Raw genomic sequence first — 21504 nt, 5'->3', positions numbered from 1 at the left:
TATATATATATATATATATATGTATAATATATAATATATATAAAACTTACAGCTGGCTTTGGGTACTGAAGATGTGATAACGCCTAAAAGTACCCTATAGGACTGGGCACATTGTTATTGCTTGCATCTCACATGCACGCAGCAGTATTCAAGTGCATTTATTGCTACTTGCACAAGATAGTGCAACTGCCGTTGTTGTCATTTTAGCTGGCTTTGGCAGCCATCAAGAAAAATACGGCACATCCTTGATGTTTAGTCACCAACTCTATAAGAATCTGATTTCTGACAAGAATTTCGTGGGAGTGAATTCCCACAGGGAGTGTCATCCACATATGACTCAGCTCTCCGCGTCTTCTATGCCTTGTGGTGCGAACAATGCTTAGGGCGAGTCTGGTGACTGCTGTTAGCTCAGGGTTCATGGAAATGTCTGGGATCGGATACAGACTGTAGGACTGAGTACCACTGCAGTCTCCTATATACTCTCCTTAAAGCCGAATAAGTTGGCCACCATCTGTACAATGTTTTTTGTTTAAATAGTAAATGTAAGCTATTTTCTTTAACCTTAAGTAAAACTTCATTTGGTAGGGATTGTTATTCATATTTGCTCATATCAAGACTCATTTGGAAGCACTGTCAAGTTTCTGGTTCGTCACGACAGCTTTTTATGCTTGCCCGTTAGGTCCTTACTTTGCTGAATTATTTAATAAATAAAATAGAAATAAAGATACAGGTAGTCATTGTGCTTCTCCTGTAGCTATTTAGAAAGATAGCAAAACGACCCACTGGGGGAAACATTTTAAATGTATTTTGACAACCCGTACCCACAGGAGAATTTAAAATTCTTCTTGAAAAAGAGACACCTTAGGACTGTCGTGATTAGATGTTGACTTAGCTTCCATGCGCCCACAGGAACATTTGAATAGTTTTGACAAAATCATGCCCCTTGTAAGCAATTTAAACTTTTTCTTTTTTACCAAACCATGTACGATAGGCAAATTTTAAACAAATTTGGGATAAACCATTTACCACTGCAACATCATAATCAAAATTGTGTTTAACCATGCACTGTAGAAACATTTTAAACATCTTTAGACAAGACCATGCAGTATAGAAACATTTTGAACGTCTTTGGACAAAACTATGCACAGTACAAAATTTAAACATCTGTGGACAAAACAGTGTACACTGGAACATTTTAGATACTGTATATGTAGGGAAACCATACCCAAGTGGAACTGTTTTCATCACCTTTGGACAAAAGCCGTGTACTATAGAGACATTTTAAATATCTCATGAAAATCATTTTAAATAACTGTAGGAGAATCGCACACCCAATCTGTAACCAACAAGAGCCAAAGATTTTCCGTCGTTAGGTCTAAGAAGTGCTGGGAGCAAATGCAGTGTGATGTGTTATTTAATTTTAAATGTCGTAACGGATGAAGAACGAGTATCTCATTACAAAATCAACCTGGAATTTATTCATTGCATATAATTTGGATACAAATTATTATATAGCCTATCGTCATATGGTGATTCTGTTACATTTTTTTCACTATCTATTTTCATATAGTTTGCTTTCAAACTTAGGAAATATATATATGTGGAATTTTTTCCTCTTAACAAGGACGTTTAAAATAAATGAACTGCTGCTGAAAGCCATTGTGTATGAATAGCTTATCTGTGTTAACTAAGTTAATCCTTTTTAACTCATGGTACCATTAGAATTTACAAATAACTCAGATATTGCCGTCAGTTATTGAGAGTAGAATATTTTAGAATTTCCCTGTTGCTATTAGAAGCCCTATTTAAATACCCAAATTTGCTACTGGCTTCATAAGAGAGAAGTTGTGTTCTAGCTTTTATTGTATCCAAAGCCCCGAAGTTAGTCCGTGGAAGAGTACCTATATGGATCGAAGTTCTCATTTACTGTCTTTGTATCTTTAAACAATAGCTTAGGGGCTATTTTAGTACACACAGGAATTAATCATTTCAGTAACCAAGGGCAGATATAAATCTTGCTCGTAGCAAAGTATCAACCTGTCAGTTTCACTAGGGGTAATTTAGAATGGTTTTCGGGTAGGCCCACCAAATCGTTGATGATTTGTATAAGTTCATGAATTATTAGGTTTCGAAAGTATAAATAAGTTAATGAGATACCTGAGAATTCATGACACATAAACAATTGGTCTTCCATGTAGGTAGGCTAATTTGTCTTGAATGTGAACTAACCTGTCACACTACTGTCTACGTCTACAAACTACTGTCCTAGAATCCCACAATTTTATCATCATTGTAATAAGTATCGGAAATCATCTGCTCAGTCTAGTGTATACTGTGTATATTTACTCATAGTCTTGGACCATTTCAGCCACCCTGAGCAACTTATTCTGAGGTTAGCCGTAATGTCTGATGATTGTCAAGAGGATTGCATTTCCTTCACTGAAAAACTTGGCCAAGTCAGTTTGTTTTCTGAAGTTCCCAGTACCTCTTAGTCTTCTAACAAATGATTTGCAAAACAAAGGGATGCAAAGATATTCCTCTTTCTACTTTTGTGATTTATGCATCTCATAGCCTACTCCACTTCATTATCATAATTAAATTCTTAATGTATGAAATGAAAATATGTAATTATCAGTAACAGTAACAGTCCCACACAAATGATGCAAGATTTTAAAATTCTATCACTAACAGTAGTACCTTAAGAATTGGGAATATTCTTCATGAATCACCACCTGTAAGTTTCCATGTCTTGGAGAATTCAGAGTAGCCTATGTTTCCTCTCTGTGTCAAGAAGATGAGAGTTATTGCCCCGCAGCCACAGTTCTTAGAGATGTTTGCGAATCGAGTTGGATTTTTAAATTTGCTGAGCTTGAGTTCTTCTGTAGATATAGTCCCTTAGTTTTCATTTTATTTGATCTCCAGTTTTACTTCAAACACACATATATACAGTATTTGTATGTATATTGTCGTGTGCTCTTATTTATAGGTACGCATCATTGCAAGATTTATTTTCTCCCGGTCATTAGCAAATGATTTATTTTGGCATCAGTGCCCATAGTAATTACAAAGCCAGTTGTTAACGTCAAATCGGGTACTTAATTCGATATCCTGTTGGGGATTCACAATCACCACACTTTTGAGACTTAAGGAGGCCGTGTTGTATCTATATGCATACCTATAGAATTAGTATTTGTCTTACATTCAAGCATAAATATTCATAACTAGTTGTACTGTAACAGTTGTCACCGCTGGCATAAAACAGCTGTGCAGTGTGATTGATAATGGGAAACACATTCTATATGTAACTTGCGATTTACTTGCAGTACACTTATAGATTTCACGCTCTGGTGTGACCTTTAGTGTTTGCAAGGCGAAGAGCTCTCACTGGTAATTTCTACTTTTGTGCATAAAAATGATAAAGTAAGAGGATGTTGTGAAATACAACATTTCCGTAGAATTTTGCCACTTTGTTTTATTCCATGATAGACACTGACATTTTCAATAATACTTTTGTATCGGTTACCTTTTCTTAAGTAGCATTTTGATAAAGGTCAGACTCTGTTATTTCAGATTTTTATCAGAACCACAGTTACTGATGAATGAGAAAACTGACTAGAATTGACTATCATCATTGGCTATAATTGGTTTACTAAGAAAGGAAGAAAAGTAGGCGATGAAGTGTCCTTTTCTTTTGGCACTGTTTCTTTACCTGTCAACTCAAATTACAAAATTCTCTTCTCTGGAGTGCAAACCCTTGCCCTATCAGGAAATATACCAAGTATTGTAACTAGTTTCAACTCTCTCTCTCTCTCTCTCTCTCTCTCTCTCTCTCTCTCTCTCTCTCTCTCTCACACACACACACACACACACACACACACACATATATATATATATATATATATATATATATATATATATATATATATATATATATATATATATATATATATATATATATATATATATATATATATATATACACCTTATGAGCTCGTGCATTTTTCTTGGCGGCGGAAGATTGGATGGCCTGCAGTAGAGATAATATTGGTGGTGGCAGTTCCAAGTTTTAATTAAACTCTGTGAAATTCAGTTGCACCTGGCTGTGAATTTACAAGTTGGTGGAGAAGTTGAAACCAAGGAGCTTTCGTATGCTCGTTCTCTAAAGCCTGGCCGAAGTCCTCAACGGGATTTTTTTTTTTTTTTTTTTTTTGCAGGATGTGGCCTTTTTTGGGCAAGGGTTCGTGCTTGTACAAGTCTAGTTTATTCTACACAAACCATTTTCTTGTGGCTTCCGGTGCTGAAACTGTGTATTTTTAGACAGCTTCTGCTCCTTACCATTGCCCAAAAAATGACGAACTGATCGGATTTATTCATCGTGTGATGCGTTGTACATATGCGGTATATTTGCACTTGTCTACATTTCTGCCGTGATGTATATGTACCGTTTTTATTATAATGTATTTTGCCTGTTCTTTACATTCTGAATGTCAGTGATGTTGTGCACTTTTTTTTTAGTAGGGGGGTTTATGACAACGGATCTGCAGAGCAAATTCTTTCTAAGTCTAGTATGTGGGATATGGTGACTAGAGTGTGTAGAGACTCTTTGAGATTTAGAACGTCATTTCGCTTCTTCTTATGACCTTTTCAGATCACTTAATCGTCTTCATTTCTTGGCATATTTCCTGATCGGCAATCCATTCCTGTGTAAAGCTGCACCAGCTAATTTTGGCCCTTCTGTTCATGTTGGATTGTTTGTCCTCGGGATATTGATCCGAATGAAGTTTCGAACGATCAAAGATACCGTCATTATGTGAAATCGTCTCTTGAGCTTCTCCCAAGTCAGCAAAGCTAAGGTCGCATCCTGTACAGACGATATTGATTAAATAAGTCTGGCCGTGTAGTAGTAGAAATAACATCGGAGCCATAGTCCCTGGAGAATTACCATTGAGTAAATTCAGAGACAGCGGTTTGAATCAATCCCTCAAGGCTCAGGTTTATGCTAATTGCATTATTGTGAAGGTGCCACAGTTACGATTTGTTTGGGAGAGGAAGTATGCATAACTTGAACATTAATAACTGCCTGTACTTGATGGATTGATATTTCAAAGTAACGTCACAACGACCGTGGCCATCAAAGCTACGTCCGTTTGTAGTCATGGAGCCATTATTAGGAGAGGAGAGGAGAGGGAAAGGGTCATAAGATGTTTTTGACTCTCACAGATATTGTGAACTTGAGGGTCAGCCAATTCCACATTCATGAATGTGGAATTGGCTACCATCCTCTGTGCTTCAGGAATCATTAGGCCTACTTCTACTAGAAAAGTTTTTGCCGTCACTTCAGAGAAGTCCTCGATTTCCTACTGACTTGTAGAACGTGCTTGTTTTGTTGCAGACATGGGCCCTCTCGCTCTCTTAAGAAAGAAAGAAAAAAGCAGCTGTGGAAAGAGTTCTCTCGCAGGATAATTTATGACGTCGTGGTGTGGTTGTGTGATGATGGTTCATGATTGTTATGGGATGTTGGAATATATATGGCCTCTGCTATTGGTCATGGTCTCAAAAGGCTGTGGCGGAAAGCCTTAGGGGTGAATGCCATTTCATACTAGTTATGTATATACATACACACACTATACACACACACACATATATATATATAGAGAGAGAGAGAGAAAGAGTATATATGTGTGTGTGTTAAGCCACAATTATTACTAAATATCGGATTCAATATATATACCTTGAGATTAACGTACACCCATAGGGAATAATAATTGGTAAGTGCTGAGAGAGAGAGAGAGAGAGAGAGAATTAATTGTGTGTGAATCAGCAAATTGGTTGCGGAGTCAACGATGACTGGGACGATTGTGATGGCGAGGCCGTAGCGAACTCATGTTCATGTAAATCTATTTTTAGGCTCAGCATCTGATCGTGGCCATCTGGCTGAGGATGAACCTTGAAAAGAAACCATGGGAAAAGTAGGTTTATGGGGAGTTATAGTATTTTCTCTGTGAGTGGGCGTGACTATCCAGGATATAACTGTGCGTTGAAGTGTCTCCATAATGGGCGTTAAGTAGGGGTTGTCGAAGCTCTTTGGTGCCAGGCCTCTATAAATATGAGGTCAAATGGTCGTCTGTCCTAGGTTAACCTTCCTTCCATCCTCCAACTTTCTCCTCCTTTCCCACTGATTTCCTCACACACACACACGAACACCTTTTCAAGCCATTTATGGGCAATTAAATTCGCCAGCATTGTGATGTAGGCCTACCGAAGGTTAGCAGGTAACCCACTAGTTTTCTTCGCCACTTATCGGGCCACCCCAAACCGCTCAATGACCAAATTGGAATTTCTTCATCTTGCAAAAAAAAAGACGTAAATAAAAATAAAAAACAGACTTTGAGGTTTTGTTAGCGATAGGAGAGGGGGTGAGGGAAGGGGGTGCAGGGTCCCATAGACTTGCTGTAGGAGGGAGAAGTGTGGGTTCTAGATCTCGGCGGCCTACTGTAGGAGGAAGGTCACCATCCTGTCCTTCATATGGAGTCTACTTTATAGCCACAAGCTGTTGGCATACAAGACCGTTGGCAATTATAAGTTTCGGGTTATAGTGCCTCTGAAGCGTATCCCTGCTTCTTTCTTCTATAAGAGAGGCAACTGTTGAGTCTTTAGGCCTATTTGCACGTGCAACTAGGCCTACGGAGCCTTATCAACAGTAACTCGAGACCTCCTGATTTTGTTTCATGCTGTTTTTTCGCTAATCTTTTTAGGATTTTGATCGGATATTTTGTTGAAGGTCGTTTTCATTTTTAAATCTGATTTTCTCTCATTTTGGTGATTTTTAATTATTTGTACTTTTTTATTAGTTTATTCATTTTGTGTTCATCTGTGTAGTTAAAGGGTTCCCGTTTCCTTTGTAGATTTGATTATGCTCAAAGATGTTACATCAAGATTATGATATTTGAGTAGCCATCAGTTACAAAGGTTTATATTGAGAGATAGGGAATTTTTCTTTGTCATCAAGAATGTTAAAATGCTTTCAGCATTCAAATCTAAGATGCAGAAGAAAAATAAATTTCCCTGATCACAGACTTGAATTTGAAATTTGAAATTTTTTCCCTGTATGAGAAGCTCCTTCTACAGTTTTCTTAAAATATTTCTCTAAAGTGATTTGTTGTCAGACTCCCGTTTTTCGTCGACATTAAATTATATATATTTCATTTCTCCGGTTCTCCCTCCCTGGCAGACTCTTGAGAAACCTTTTGAAATGCCTTTAATGGGAAATGAGATTATGAGAAAGCCATTAGCCTGAGGACTGTTAACGATAGAGGATGCTAGGCTAGGCCTAGTCATGGGGTCCCGGTTAGAGAGTGAGTTTATAGGCTATAACATGTTGTATATGTGATCTTTCTTTTTGGGAGGTCTGCTCTGGAATGTAGGTTAAGGCATTGGGCTTCTTCGACCCTTATCTAGAACCCCGAGGTTTTGCCCAGCTTGTATTCAGAGGCAAGTTTGGTGCTTCGTCGTTTGTAGCAGAAATGAAAAGATGATTCTCTTTTATGTCTCTGATGGGATTCACGGGGAATTATCCATACAGGCCTTTTATTCTGGGGAAGTGTGCGGCGCAAGTCAGTAGCTTTTAAGGAATACATAAGGACTTTTTGAATACTGTACATGTCTCGTGTATACATATGTTTCACAGAAACTCGCAATACCCATAGCCTTTCTTAACACCCACAGCAACAAGCAAATTCTTTCCCATAAAAACAAATCGAAAAGATAACAAGAGAGGATAATCACAGTTATAATACACGCAGGGCACATTCGGACGCAGTTTCATTTACAAGGTTTTTAAGTGTTTATTTACGCACCCCTGCTTCTTGATTATGTTCATATGTAATTATGCATTATTTTCCTCGTTTTATGCCTCTCTCTCTCTCTCTCTCTCTCTCTCTCTCTCTCTCTCTCTCTCTCTCTCTCTCTCTCTCTCTCTCTCTCAAACGTAACAATTTAAAAGATACTTGTGCTCATTATATGCTAGTGCTGATGTTTAACTACTGTGTCAGTTTTGTATACGCGGGATGGTGTATACTTGAAATTCTATCATTATTAACGTACACAGGAACAGCTATGAGCTCAAAGCCCCCATATTCTTTGGTTGATTGCATGATTCAGTTAATATTGAAAACTGACGTGGCAGCCCAGCACACATGAAACCGCCTAAATGGTGAGGTAGGCCTCGAAACGTGTCAATTTTTATGCGTGTTGCGGGACAGTAGCTGTGGTTGCTCGAAGGTCACCACCTATAATACAGACCCAGCCCGTCGTGTTAGGTCTCTTTGTGGTCTTGTTAACATCTCCATGGATTAGGCCTCTCCCGATTTTTATTTTTAGCAAGTCCTGTCTTTGTGATATGCCTCGTTATTGAGGCAAGCGCGCACGTATTTGTATTATATCATACCATTGATTTGGTTTTGTTTTTATCGTCTCGAGTGACTGTGGATTTCTGTATTTCATGAGTCTATTGATCGATATCAGCCATATTTTGTAATCAATTAGTGTTGTTTCTGCTGTGCTTTTCAACCAATGCTGAGTTTTAATACCTTGCTTAAATATATCCTGAATGGATTTTTTTCTCCCCAGAGAAAGAAATTCCCATTTACTCTTATTTGGAAATGGCTACCAAGAATAAAAGTGATGATTTTCAGTATTTTTGACAGTGCCAAAAACTGTATACGCTTCCATTCATCTTAGCCATTTTGGAAAGGCTGCCAAGGAAAGAAATATTTTTCAATATATTTTTACGTTTTCTAAAGGCTTCTGCTCTTCTCAGTCATTTTTTCAGGAAAATTCTACAGATAATGATTTCATAAAATAATATTATTTTTCTGTGTCATGTATAAGTGCAAAATGCAGGTACAAATAAAACGATGTAGTAACTTGAGGATATTTGTATTGCACAAACAAAAAATATCCTAATGATAAAGTGGTGGCATAGGCTATACACCGGCATAAAATTATTGATAGAGGTGAGTCTGGTTAAAGTTAATAAATAATCATGATAATGACTGTAATAAGGTTAAACCAATCATAGTAAAGCTAGCAATACAATATGTGGGTGTTAGCTAAAGTGCTACGAGAAATATAATCTACGGGAATAAATCACCCCTTTCGTCCATCTATCTCTATGTCCCCCCCTCCCGCCCCCATCCTCCTCACCATCAACGGCGTCGTCCTTCCCCTCCTTCGGTAGAGCGATGTCCCTCTCCCCAAGCGAAACAGAGACAGAGGTGTACTGAGTTTGAAATGTGTCCCGGGTGGACGTTGAACCCTCAGGAAATAGGGTACGGAAGTCTTTTAACCTTTTATTACGTTTATGTCGGTCTCCTGATTCCCTTATCTCTGAATTGTTGGTGTCTAAATCCGGTCGGTTTCAGTGGAGAGATTTTGCAAAATGCTGAACATGAATCTCCTTATCAATATCAGACTGAGTTTCACAGAATCCGTACACTTGCGTAAACTGTATATTAAATATTTTTTCCTTATTTTCATGTTTAAATCAATCAGGGAAGGGGCGGGGTAACCGTATCACTGACCGAGGATTTTGTTCCAATTTTCATATTCTGCTAAACCCATACGTGATATACGTGAGATGAGAAATCGTTATATATAGTATTATTTATATCAAGGAGGAACTTTAGAGAATGTACACGTATTACGCTGTTTCTTCAGAGACATAAAGTGGGTTTTGAGAAACCTACGAATATTTTTTTAACCGCGAATGCAAATTGTGCAAACTGCAGCGTGACAACGGAGAGGAAGTAGTTTCGATTTTTTTTTTTACTGAAAAACTGTCTACCAATATGCACTGTGAGAAGAGATAGATTTAATGTGAATTCGTGTATAAACCAAAACTTTATTTAGTTCATTTTTATCGATATCTGAAATGACCTTGATGGTATTTTGTGACGGTTGCCAGTAGACAAGCTTGAAGAAAAGTTGGGTGTCATGTTGGTACCCCTGCAAATATCTGGTTTCACGGTGTGATGCCAGATACCACCATGAATATTGAGTTGATCTGTCCGCTACATAGTTTCTTTATTTAGTTATCTGTATTGTAATATATCACATATCTGTTCTGTAACAGTCTTGATGAACACATGTGCTGCGTAATCTATTTCGTGTCTCAAAATATGGTAGCAAAGTAACAGGTCATTACATAGTCAGATTTTTGCACTTGACGGGCATAGCAATTCGATGACAACATCCGAGTGTTTATGAATCTGGCAACACAGTCAGCAGAGATTTGCAATGAGAGACGTTGAAATTCAAAGGCGATCCCTTAAAGCCCTGTTTGTATTTTTGTCGCTCGTCAAGATTCTCGTTCGTGATTTGCCCCTGTAGTTTGCTTTTGGTACCTTTTTTTCTTGTAGATGTATTTCCATGATAGAGGACAATGAGGACGTTTGCTTTACATATATAAGCAAAATCTTTTTACGTATATCAAATTCATTTATGAGGTCTTAAAAGTTAAAATCATTAATATATATATATATATATATATATGTGTGTGTGTGTGTGTGTGTGTGTGTGTGTGTGTGTGTGTGTGTGTGTGTGTGTGTACACCTAATGCCGAATAGAATTCGATGTTTAGATTCGTGTCGGTGAAGTGAGATGGTTTGGTTGGGAGACGGGTAGAGGGCGGGGGAGGGGGGGGAGCGGTGAGTGGGTGGGCGATGGACGTGTTTCCTGGAATCTCTCTCTTGGGTGTCCTTCAGTCAGTCAGACACATTGGCGCCAACATTGCACACTACTGACTGCCATCACTACCTCCCCGCCCTCACCATCACCACCACCACCACCAGTGCTAACACGGTTGCAGTCCCCCTTACCCCTCCACCACCTTCCAACAAGCGATCCCCTATCTGCCCTCCCCAACAGCAATAACTCCTATATACCTCGATGTGTCTGTTCTTCGACCTTAAGACCACCATTGCAGTCTGTTGCGGAGTACAGACTGTCTGCGAGGCCACATATTTATCCTTCCCTCAGATGTCGATCTCGGATTAGTCCTGCCATGAGACAGTGCTCCCTGCGGCCCCAGACACTCTATTGGTCTAGACTTGCGATGGTGTACAGTGAGTGGGTTCCTTAAAAATTACTTGCTTCATATATATATATATATATATATATATATATATATATATATATATATATATATATATATATATATATATATTACATTCCTGTGTGTTTTATAGTTATGACCTTGATTTAAAATCACGCGTTAAATATCAATGAAAATGTTCAAGTTTCTCTCTCTCTCTCTCTCTCTCTCTCTCTCTCTCTCTCTCTCTCTCTCTCTCTCTGTGTGTGTGTGTGTGTGTGTGTCTATGTCACACACACACACACACACACCTTTGGGCTGCCATTACTCACACCCCGTGAAGGTTCTGAGTAGCCTAGTTGAAAACACCTGGATTTATCTTGTTCGGAAACCACCTCTGGCCGGACGTCGGAATTCTGCAGTAACGTTAAAATGTAGATTGTGGAAATGTAAGCCTTGGCGTTCTGTGACGTATAATATTATAATATTCATAACTACCTAGGATATGTTTTTTTATTTCTACTTATTTCAGATCATTTTTTTAATATGCAAATACGAAGGGGAAACTCTAAACCCTCTTGCACCGGTTGTTCTAGAAGCAAGGGCCCGTGCTGGCATAAGGCCACTTTAATCTAAATCATGATTCCAGATCTGAATAGAACAAGAAAAAAGGGAAATGAAAGATTGAGCTGTGATCCCACAAGAAGCGGTGTGCCCATGGCAGGTTATAGCAGGGGAGCAGGTAAGCTGGGAGAGAGTTCCGAAGATTGGCGGTAGATAAACGAAATAGTCCCTAAACTATTCGAGCCTAGTATTCCTGACTTCCAGAGTACGTGTGGTGAATGTGGCTTACTGGGTGTTACGAAGCCGACTGACATACATGATCAAAATCTAAATTCTTGTTAATGGTGCCAGTTGAGGGACCGTGGGGTGTCATTGAAAAACGCTGCTGGAGGTGGAAATTCGCCAGTCATCCAGCACAGATTGCTAGTTTAAACAAATTTTTCTCATTGGGGGCCACCTAGCCCCCTGCTGACCCATGCACATCTCCAAACTGCAAACTGGAGAAGAAGTGTTACATAACTCTCTGGGGAAAGCTCAAAATATTACAATTGCCTTTTCGGCGTAATCTGATGAGTGCGAATTCGGCAAGATAGTTTCTTTGGCAGAATCCGGGAACAAATGGTATTGCAAATAGCGGGGGCCCCAGTAGTCATCGTCTCACTTGGATCCCTATTTCATGAAACTTGTAAGAAAGCACCAAGCCCGAGACCGCATCAGGCCCCCTAGATTTGGTCTCGTACATTTTATCTCACACAATTTTTGTTAAGTTTTTTACATAAGCCTGTCATTTTTCAAGTTTTTATGTTGTACTAAATAATTTTCTGTTTATCCTGTATCCTTGGTTGCCCGAAGTGCCTTGGAACCCGCGAATCGCTCATGAGAAGCCTCTCTCTCTCTCTCTCTCTCTCTCTCTCTCTCTCTCTCTCTCTCTCTCTCTCTCTCTCTCTCTCTCATTTACAGTCTGTTGATATGATTCAAGCAAGTGAACTTAAAACAGGTTGGGGGTACATTCCCACATTTTTTATTATTATTATTATTATTATTATTATTATTATTATTATTATTATTATTATTATTATTATTATTATTATTATTATTATTTCCCACAAACTGAGTTTGAGATCTTTGTCAACAAGATCTCAGAATGTTATTGATGGATTTCAGTGAACTGAGATGAAAGCGGAATGCCGATGTTTTGTAGTACAGGAATAGTAGTAAGGAAACAAGAGGCCTTTTTGTTATTGTTTTTCTATTGATAGCGGTTGTGACAGTGACAGTGACAGTGACAGTGACAGCGATAGTGATGGTGATGGTGGTGGACGTGTTGTACATGTTTGGCCCCAAGGTTCCGGTAGACTGTTCTTGTGTTTTTTGTGTTGTTCTTGTGTTCTTGTGTTGTTGTTTATCTTTTACATTCCTTTAATTTTATGATTTGTGAAGCCTTTTACACCCGGATTAACTTTCCTTTATGGAGTAGACCGTTTGTCTCGTATTTGATAGTCACCTGAAAAAAGTTTTAGTTCGATTTGAATATTATCATTTATTTGGATCACGTTGGTACAATTAAAACTTGACAGATGTAGTTGGAAGTTACTTGTATGCAAGTAATATTCAGCATCTATGAACGTTCATGCAAAAAAGCCAGACAGGTCATTAACTGAAAGCTTCCACAAAATAAAATTATCCACATAGGAAAGGGATCACATAAAAGAGAGTACCAGATGAACATGAATAACCAACTGATATATATTCATCAAGAGAAATGTAAATACTACTAAGGCAGATTTGTTTCAAAATAACAATATAGTCTTGCTTAAATGTATAAACATGAAAGAAATTTTATGTAGGATCTGGTTATACTAATTGCACGTAATACCCTGCCGGCGAGGCTTTTATGCCTTCATATGATAAAGGTAAAAGCATTGCTTGTGTTCCCTTTGGGGAATTTTTAATGTTTGTGATCTGCAAATCTGTGAGGGCCCGTTTTGGGGAATTTTAATGTTAATGCTGTGGAGATTTCTAAGTACTCTTTATGGGGAATCTTTAATGTTCTTAATGTGCAGTTCTGAGTGCCTTATTTGGGAATGTTAATATTCATATTATGTAGAATCCAGAGTGCACTTTTGGGGAATTCTGCTGTTCATGTTCTGCAGAATTCCAAGTGTCCATTTTTGTGGAATATTAATTTCCATGGTCTGCAGAATTATAATGGCCTGTTAAGCACATTTTATTGCTTATGCTCTTTGGTATACCAGGTACTTTTAGGGAAACTTTTCTTTTCCCTGTTGTGATTTGTGGAATATTTTTTTACTTAGATTCTTCTGAAATTTAAGTGGTCAAGGTTTTTGGCAAATTTTGATATTCAAGCCTTGGAGAACTCCAGCGTTTCCTACGCTTAGGGGAAACAGTTCTAGCTATAAAAAACGAATTGTTATTCCCCGACGAACATGTGTTGCATTTCTAACATGTCGAACGTGCACCATTCAGAGCACACGTTATGCTGACTCACACCCCAAAGCTATTGCATAAAACCTTTCTGCTTCACACTCACGGACTCTGTGGAAACTTTCCCCTTCTATTAGTTGTCCCTTTTTCACTAAAACATTGACCATTACAGTTAGCCTGAGAGTTTCCATTATGGTATTACAGACTCTCTCTCTCTCTCTCTCTCTCTCTCTCTCTCTCTCTCTCTCTCTCTCTCTCTCTCTCTCTCTCTCTCATTAATCTCCGGGACTAGAATATTGGGAGCCTTAGTCCTATGTCCTGCTCATAATTTCCAATTTAAATACCAGGAAGGTCGTCCAGACTGATTAGATTTGCCAGGTAAAGTCTGTTTTCCCAGTACAGTGTACCGTTATGAAGTGAAGACAGCCCTGAGTCCAAGGATGATGCTATTTTTAACAGTCTCAGGTGGGCAGATATATGAAGTTCATGGAAGCCTCCCTTGTCTGGTTTGCGGTTTGTACAACTGTCTCCATACGTAACACAAAACACAGCTGTCGGTTGCTAGTTACAGCGCCATTTCTAGGTAGACTGTACACTGGATTAGAGTTTGTGTGTATGTATACATGTATATAGCTTATATATAAACAACACAGATTAACTGTATATAAAATTACTTTCACAGAGAACCTCAAAGATACACTAATTTAGTTCCTTGAAGATAGAGGCAGTCGACCTCTGAAAGCTTGGAAATAAAGAATCTCCTCTTTCGAACTTTAGGTATCATTGATGTCCTCTGTGATGATTTATATATATATATATATATATATATATATATATATATATATATATATATATATATATATATATATATATATATATATATATATATATATATATATATATATATATATATCTATATATATGTGTGTATATGTATGTATGTATGTATGTATGTATATATATATATATATATATATATATATATATATATATATATATATATGTGTGTGTGTGTGTGTGTGTGTGTGTGTGTGTAAAGGCAGAACAAGGAAAATGTAGAAAATTAATCCAGGAAAGAAAAAAATATATATATATATATATATATATATATATATATATATATATATATATATATATATATATATATATATATATATATATATATATATATATATATATATATATATATATATATGGAAGTACAGAACATGTAAAAGGTAGAAAATGAATTCAAGAAATATAGCTTGCACATCTTATATGTTTGTGAATCACGGCGCAAAGGAATGGGAAAAGAGCGATTGGGTGTTGCTAATGTGCATTCAATTGAAGGGGAGCAAATGGAATTAGTAGAAAAGGAACAGGCACGATCTTATCACTGGGCAGAAGGGGCACTAACTGACTGGAGAGCAGTGATTACTGTGGGTAATATTTAAAATAAGAACTGCTTCAGGGTGAATATTATATTGCGATACGTACCAGCAAATGAACTCTAAAGAAAAACATGAATATTATATAGAACTGCAGAATTTTATAGATGAAATACTAGACAGTTATGAGAACCGTTGGTGGTATGAATGCAAAAGTTAGTAAGAACGGTGAAGCTAATGAGGACGTATGGATAAGGAAGGCCTGGGAGAGGCTGCAAACGAAAAAGGATGTTTAATTTAATAGCTTTTATGCTGCAAATAATGAGGTAGTTGGAGGTTCCCTTTTCCAATAAAAGGGCATCATAAATGCTCTTGGACATCTCCATATGGCAGTCAAAGACACCAGATAGATCACATAGCTAATAACGGAGAGAGAAGAGGAATGATGGAGACGTTAGGAGCTATACAGCAGATGTCATTATTTATAACCTACTTATTGTCACGCTACAACCGAAATGACAAGCACACAGCCTAAAAGTTGATCGAAACTAGGTTAATACATCAAAGCTTCTCAAAGATTTACGGTAGAAGGCTTTAGGAATTATATGGTAAAATGGATTTGCTAGTCTAAAAAGCACATCAGTTGGAGTAGCCAGTCAAATAGGATTGGATGAAGTTAAGGAATCCTGGGGTATGGGTTAGCAAACGAATATGAGGCTGGGATGCAATAACAAATGGACAAAAGCAAAAGGTACACAAAAATAAGCTTCAGGAAGGTGATAAAGAAGGCGAAGAATGCTAGATATCGAGCTGAGATAGTGAAACTGAACAAAGATCATGACGAGATAAACAAGAATATTTAGGCAAACAGGTTGATGACATGGACAGTACCACGTATTCTGGGAGTGGCAATGATGTTAGTGTAACCAGCAGAATTATTAATGAAATATACGGAAAATGTCTGCTAAGAGTGGGTCTGATCCTGAGAAGAAGAAAGACAACCCTGGGCAGAACATTTTTAGGGTTATGAATAAAAGACATGACGGAGATGATTTGACTGATACACCAGAACCCGAAGAAGACCTGAATGTCCCTATGAGTAAATTCATAGTTTTTGAAGTGGAATTAATGGTAGAGAAACTTGTGGTATGGAAAACAGAAGGTTATGATGGGATCACTAAAGATATGATTTTAGTTGAAACTGAAATGGCACCTCGTATACTAAGTAGACTGTCTTGCCTGATATGGAATGATGGAACAAACCCTCATTCAGCCTGCTTTTGTTTTAGTTGGCTGGAGAAAGAAATTTTTACCCTAATGATGAAAGGGAGATTGAAGTGACTTGGACATGTCCTGTGCATAATTCCTGGTAGAACAGGACAAGAGTTGGATAAGTCAGACCTGCTGGGATGAGAATTATGAGAAGGGAGGCTGGAGATGAGTGGAGGAGATTTGTGGAAGATAAATCACAGGAACTTCACAGAGGCCTGGTGGCAGTGATGAAGATGATATGCACACTTACATACACACAGAGCAGTACCTTTTATTCGATTTTTTCATAGATGCATTTGGCTGAAATCATACCTGGTGAATCTGTGCTACCCAAGGCTGGGATAAGAGTTGCAACACCTAGTCTGTCGTAGCTTGGCAAGACAGAGTTGGAGAGGATTTTATGTGAATGAATTGTCTGTTATGCTTCAAGCAATGAGTATAAACCCTAGAAATAATTCAACGTATTTTATTTACCATAAATAAAAGGAATTTTGTGGGAACAGTGCATCTTAATTTCAGTTGAGTCCGTGAATCATGAATATTATTCAGTGAATTTGAACAACCTAGAACTAAAATGATACTTATAACGCTTGCATCTTCAAGTCAGTAAACATCCAATCCAATCATCACAGACAGTGAGTGTTTAAAACAATACAAAACACAATTTCAGCTCACTTAATCATTTTCCTTTCATGGGAAATGAATCCATTAATGATATAGAGGTGAGGTACAGTTCCTCTTTTTAAAATAATTTGTATACAACAAATGCTAACTGCTGGTACTTGAATAATGAGCATAAGTGTTCAGTGGAAATGTTTTAAATATCGTTATTATTGTAATTCACAAAATAATTGTCCCCAGTTGCTAAATATTGGCTAGCTCTTCCAAATTCCAATTAGACTGAGGTAAAAAGTTTTGGTCTTAGAATATAGCATTAGTTTCATTAGGCTTACTTAAGGTGTAATATATCCACACGTAATCTTTCATGTTAACTGATTTTCATATATATATATATATATATATATATATATATATATATACATATACATATATATATATATACATATACATATACCACATTAACAATCACATTACTTTTTCGTGAAATAATTGCCTCATTTTACTAACCCAAGTAGGAACCGAGTTCCAGGCTAGCCTACTCTTCCTACAGCTATCTTCTGTATTGTTTATCCTTAAAGCTTTATACATGCTAATAACTTATAACTGTAGTTTCGTATTAGAAATATTCACAGGCAATACTTTCCAAAGGCTTAATAAGGTGTGACACCCCATCACTAGCCCCAACGTGCACTCCATCTGATGAACATCGGAAAAACTGCCTAGCTGTCTTTGGTGGCATCCAGCTGCCAGACTTGAAGTAGCTCTACCTTACCAAAAATATACTAATTGTTTTTTTTTTTTTTTTTTGTTTAGTTAAACATTTCATTAACGAGGAAAAGTATATAGAGAAAGAATAGTGTGTGAGGACTGTATTAAACCATGTTTCATTGCCATGCCGATCCTGGTTTGAGAGTGCATATCGTCTGCCTTAAACTAGCTAGGGTAGCCTAGGCCATATAAAATCTTATTGTAGCTATTTTATGAGCTTTTCACATGACGCCCTATTGAAGATAAATAGAATTTTCTGAATTGTCTTAATTCATTATTTTTATTGATTTATAGGTCAAATTTGTTTGTGCATTTGGTAGCCTACGTAAATCGGAATGGTAGGCAACTTTTTTGGGTTAGCCTTGCAGAGTTAAGCATAAGAACATACTTTTAAGCTCATTCTACAGTTATCCACACACACACACACACATATATATATATATATATATATATATATATATATATATATATATATATATATATATATATATATATATATATATATTGTTTATATTGTGTGTGTGTAATCGGCATGAGAACATATCTGGCATTTTATTAGGAATACATTACGATTGTTGTTTATGCATGGATATTTCATTTTTTATGACTTAGTACTATACTTTAAGAAGTGCCCTTGCCTATAACATGTAATACTCTTCCTTTTGAATTTTTTTGTTTTTGTAAATGCGACTAAGAGGCCGTCTCTTACAGGTGCAAGAATTTGATGTGTGCAAATGTTTCCATTTTAAGAATCATCTTTATTGCTTTTCTTATGACAAAACTAATTGCATTGCCTTGCTGAGGATTTCATGCTATATTACAAGTGTGATCACTTTTGTTTCCCAGAATACCTTTTTGCTTATTATGAAGGACAAAGAGCGGTATCGCGTTCGAGTCCATTTCCATACAAGAAAGTTGACGTTCCATTCAGTCCAGATTTGAATACAGCCTCTGGACTTCTTCTGGAAACGTATTCGATTGTATGCAAACCAAGTCTTGGTTGTAGTTGATGATAGAAGTCAATTTTATCAGGAGATGACTACATTAGTTGCAATGCATGCAACTAATCCTTACTTGTTTGAAACATCAGAAGTAGTTTTTTTTATTCAACCCACATTATAGACATTTTTTTCATTGTCCTATGTAGATTGCATGTCACAAACTAACAGAGTGCAAATTAGCATTGTTTTCCTCTTGAATGTTGGCGATAGTGCTGGACGGTTGTGTGCTGGCGTTGGAGGAAAGGTGAACGCCGGAGACCTCTTTGTGTCGAGTTGACACTGCAGAGGAAGTCGTGGGCAGAGCCAGACGGCACTGCACCACACACTGCTTCCATCTTCCCTCACTCACATACATACATGGCCCGAAGTTTTTCATCTCTCTCTCTCTCTCTCTCTCTCTCTCTCTCTCTCTCTCTCTCTCTCTCTCTCTCTCTCTCTCATGTGCTTTATCTCTTGGTAGTGTTTCCTATTCCGAAAAACAAATATAAGGTGTGTATGTCTGGTTGTTTGTTGGCTATTGTCTCAGACATTTTGGGTGATCGTTCACTATGGAACTGTACAAATTGCCAACGGCCATAATCACGTTGAAAGCACCGTTTCTCGTCCGATCAGCGAAGTTAAGCAACGTTGGGTCTGGTTAGTACTTGGATGGGTGACCGCCTAGGAACACCAGGTGCTGTTGGCGTCTAACTTCTCAGTTCAAAGAAAAAAAATTTTTCCATTTCTCGTGACAGTAACCCGTATAGTGGCGGCATTCATTTGCCTTGAATTTCTTGGGTGTTGATAAATATGTCGTGTTATTTTTGCTTATCGCCCACCCCCCATGTTCTCGTATAATTGCTCCCTATCTTCCGTGGCTACCTTTCGAAGGTCACTTATTGGGAAAAGAGGTATGACTAACACATTTCTGTTGCAGATGTGCTGAACACCTGTGTTGTAGACAGCAGCAGGTGTTAGAGAAACATCATTCACCTTGGATATCAACATACATATGTGTACCTGGTTTAGGGTACTTGGTTGTTCGGGCGTTTCAGACAGACACCCGCAGTTGGTCTGACAAAACTCACGCTTACTCATACAAAAATGAGGAAGTCTGTATTCAGGACTCTTCCTTGTCATCAGAGATCGAGGCTACATTTTGCCTTTGTCGTCGCATATGAAATGGTAGGGAAGAGTGTAACTTTCTCTCTCTCTCTCTCTCTCTCTCTCTCTCTCTCTCTCTCTCTCTCTCTCTCTCTCTCTCTCTCTCTCTTCACAGACAGTGTGTGTCTTAATGAAGCTCGACATGGCGCAGTTGGAGAAGGCTTTTGTGCGACGTTGCATCTCGGCTACGTGAACTGTCCACCGAGGATTTGCATTTCAATAAGCTTCTTGTTAGCCGCTGTGACCGTGTTCTCGAAATTATTCATTTCTGATTCTTTTGGAAATCCACCAGAAAAGCAGTTGAAAACGAACTCGCTTTCCCTCTGTCTCTCTGTCACCACGCTCGTCCGTTTGCTCATAAAAACTTTTATCCTGTTGAAGTCTGGTCCTGTGAAGCAAGCATGAATTGCCACGTGCCCCCCAATTCCGTACAAGTTCTCGTACCCAGGCACTGAGCCTTTAAGGAATGATTTTGGGGTAGATTCCAAAGAAGAAGAATGGCTTGCAGAGTTCAAGAATGGATTGCACATCCCGACCCGCAATACATGCTGGGAACGTTGCCATGGCAACTGCACAAGACGCGCCCACCAATCCCAGGCCCAGAGCTTTGCTGAAGATCCAAGTTCAACAAGTGGGAGGCAGGATGTGATAAGGAGAGAGAGAGAGAGAGAGAGATAGGGGTAATAATGCTGTTGGTAATAACCGAAATTCAGACATGTGATGGAAGACTATGCAGGGGTTAAAAGTGCAATGCATCCTTTTTTAGACCCTTTTATGAAAGCATCCCGGAAGAGGATTAAGAATCCCTACATTTTCTCCCAGATGGTGAGGAGAACGTTATTTCCAAGCAGAAGCAACTGCGTCTATTATTGAAAGCTACAAAAATTAGGAAGCCTTCATATCAGTATAGATTTGGAAGTGGCAGTGTCCTAGAATATGTTTTCTTCATTAAGTAACTATGCAGCTTTTGTTAACTATGGTGTACCGCCATGGTCATTTTACTGTCAACGTGATTATCACACACACGCACTATATATATATATATATATATATATATATATATATATATATATATATATATATATATATATATATATATATATATATATATATATATATATATATATATATATATATATATATATATATATATATATATATATATATATATATATATATATATGGGCCACACGTGTGAAGGGCAGATGGTCACATTCTGTTGAATTTCGTA

At 37.7% G+C, this 21504-nt stretch overlaps 1 protein-coding gene and 1 non-coding gene across 9 annotated transcripts in view; both read left to right on the top strand.

Annotated features, from left to right (window-relative positions):
* Positions 1 to 21504, top strand: part of LOC136831376 (uncharacterized) — a 1849518-nt gene that overhangs the window by 1736337 nt on the left and 91677 nt on the right. The gene's annotated exons all lie outside the window — the stretch shown is intronic.
* Positions 19696 to 19815, top strand: LOC136831848 (5S ribosomal RNA). Its single transcript, XR_010850990.1, has one exon. It is a non-coding gene; the product is annotated as a 5S ribosomal RNA (ribosomal RNA).

This window comes from Macrobrachium rosenbergii, chromosome 48 (genome assembly GCF_040412425.1).
Source record: "Macrobrachium rosenbergii isolate ZJJX-2024 chromosome 48, ASM4041242v1, whole genome shotgun sequence".
NCBI lineage: Eukaryota > Metazoa > Arthropoda > Malacostraca > Decapoda > Palaemonidae > Macrobrachium > Macrobrachium rosenbergii.
This window is presented reverse-complemented; position numbering and strand designations above follow the sequence as displayed.